The 2,918-nt window shown below is 38.6% G+C and overlaps 1 pseudogene; it reads right to left on the bottom strand.

The window, feature by feature from the left end:
* Positions 1-1,457: 1,457 nt before the first annotated feature.
* Positions 1,458-2,224, bottom strand: LOC133766235 (activated RNA polymerase II transcriptional coactivator p15-like; annotated as a pseudogene).
* Positions 2,225-2,918: the final 694 nt, after the last annotated feature.

Here is a 2,918-nt window from a genome sequence, read left to right as displayed (position 1 = left end):
GTGGTATAGCATAGATAAATGAAAACAGAGTTTCTATTCTTAAGATACAAATTATAAAGCAGAATATATTTGATATCCTTTTTAAAAAATGCATTCATTTATTTATTTGAAAGGTAGAGAGAATCATCTTCCATCCACTGGTTTACTCCCCAAATGGTCACAACAGCTGGGACTGGGCCAGGTTGATGCCAGAAGCCAGCAATTCCATTTGGGTCCCCATACAGGGAAGCTGGAATTCAAGCACTTGAGCAATCATTTGTTGCCTCCCAGGGACATTAGCAGGGAGCTGAATCAGAACAGCTGGAACTCAATCTGGCACTCTGAAATGGCTTGTGTGTGTCCCAAATGATGGTCTAGCCCTCTGTGCCACAATGCCCATCCGATGTTTGACATATTAGTAATGTTGTAAATAGAGTACATTTTGGAGAGGAAAAAAAGGGGAAATTTACATTTGGTGAAATCAAGCACAGTTTCATTGAAGCAGGTGACATCCTGGTCTTGAAAGTTGGTTAGAATCTTGAAATGGTGTTAGGAGTTGATGTTTGGGACAACATAACAGACTCAAATGAGAGCACATTATAAGTCACTGAGTTATTGATTGTAATTACTGTACATGTTAGTGTGAACAGTGTTTCATTATTTAAATATACAGGTGAAAGGTATAGATTTGATTTGAATCGAGTAAATGAAATGTACCTGTTGCTGATTCTTTACAGTATACTAGGCCCATTTGGGTCATTTGATGTTTATAACAACCAGGTAAGAGGAATCATTACATGTTCTACATGTGAAGTAACTTAGCATTAGAGGAGTTAAGTAGTTCTCTCAAGGCTGTATGACAAGCAAGTGGCTCAAACACATATAGTACCTAAGTACATCTATTTCTCTGTAACATTGAGCCACCCCTTGGTTTTATTTTATTTATTTATTTATTTATTTTGACAGGCAGAGTGGACAGTGAGAGAGAGACAGAGAGAAAGGTCTTCCTTTGCCGTTGGTTCACCCTCCAATGGCCACCGCGGCAAGTGCGCTGCGGCCGGCGCACCGCGCTGATCCAAAGCCAGGAGCCAGGCACTTCTCCTGGTCTCCCATGGGGTGCAGGGCCCAAGCACTTGGGCCATCCTCCACTGCACTCCCGGGCCACAGCAGAGCCTGGCCTGGAAGAGGGGCAACCGGGACAGAATCTGGCTCCCCGACCAGGACTAGAACCCGGTGTGCCGGTGCCACAAGGCGGAGGATTAGCCTATTGAGCCGTGGCACCGGCTGGTTTTGTTTTATTTTTTATTTATCTTTGCACTCAGAATATTTTTAATAATTCACATTAAAATTTTTTTTCATCTTACAAATCACAATTCAAATATCCAGTACCTTGAAAACTATGTTAGAAAGCAAAAGCCCATGAGAAAAAACACAGATTAAAGCAACTAGGACAGTACAGGTATTATATATCTCAGATTTTACAATTTTCTTACTTCATCATCAGTGTCAGAAATCTATTCCTTCCACTGGTTCCATTGCTCTGGATTCATATTAACACCTTTTCTTCCTGGTTTCATTTCACCTTCTCGATCCATCCAGTATTCTCCAACATCAATTAAAACATTTCTTTATATACAGGATATAAAGATAATTGAAAATGAAAAAAAATCTGGTTTTAAATTGGATATTGCATAGAAAATTAATCAATTTTTAAAAAATATCATGTAGGATCTCTGTCTTTAATGTGCTGTACACTGTTATTTAATGTTATAACTAGTACTCCAACAGTATTTTTCACTTTTTGTTTCTATGTGGGGGCAAACTGTTGAAATCTTTACTTAATATATACTAAACTGATCTTCTGTATATAAAGAGAATTGAAAATGAATCTTGATGTGAATAGAAGGGGAGAGGGAGTGGGAGAGGGGAGGGTTGTGGGTGGGAGGGAAGTTATGGGGGGGAAGCCATTGTAATCCATAAGCTGTACTTTGGAAATTTACATTCATTAAATAAAAGTTAAAAAAAAAAACATTTCTTCAACGTCTTGGACACTGACCTATCTCATTTTCCCAATCTGAAACATGTTCTCATTTCCACTGCTGCTTCTCTGGAAGATAATTGAACTCTCTTAAGTTTCATCAGTCTTTTGCTTCTTTACAGGTTTTTCTGGAGCAACTTGCTTTTATTTTTTGTCAGCTTCGCTGTCAGATAAGCATGAAGAAACAAGTTCCTTCGCTTTAGGCATTGCTCAGCTTCTCTAATCAGTGTCTTGATCCTTGCTCGCTTTCAGCTGACAGAGAACCCCCATCCATTTGGTCTTAAACCAGAAGGAATCTTGTGGACAGTACTTATGTTCTCAGTGGGAACAAAATTAGTCCCTGGGCAGAAAAATGAAACAACAATAAAAAGTCCCCATACTCTTTTTTTATAAAATACAGGTACACATATAGTACACACACAGATATACAGTATTACTGTGGTAGTAACATTTTTATGGCAGAGTGATCAAGGAAAATGAATTTAAAAACAGAAGCATTGATCTAACTCAAACTCCTTTCATTTTCTAAGGAACAAATGAGGAAAGTCAGAGAATGATAATCACTGGCCAGTCCCATAACTATTCAGTGTTGTGTGTGTGTATGTGTTTGGAATAAAAATAAACCACCATTTTTAAGGACAACAGGGCACAAGAACCAATTATGTCTTTGCTAAGTAACTCAAGAAGTCTCATGATGTGTTTGTTCCCTATAACTTGATTTTTCCCGGGGTTTGTAGATGAGCTTATTTATGCTCTCATTTTGCTGTTAGCTGTAAGTAACTAAATTTCAATCTTGGAGATCAGCAATGAATGAACCAGCCTTGGAGCTGCTTTGATCCTTTACTGTGTCATTCAAGCAGCTGTATTTTTAGGGAGCTTCTGAGCTGAACACTTGGCGCTC

This window comes from Lepus europaeus, chromosome 1 (assembly GCF_033115175.1).
Source record: "Lepus europaeus isolate LE1 chromosome 1, mLepTim1.pri, whole genome shotgun sequence".
NCBI classification, from domain to species: Eukaryota; Metazoa; Chordata; class Mammalia; order Lagomorpha; family Leporidae; genus Lepus; species Lepus europaeus.
Note: the sequence above shows the minus strand (reverse complement) of the source record. Positions and strands in the feature narration are given on the sequence as shown.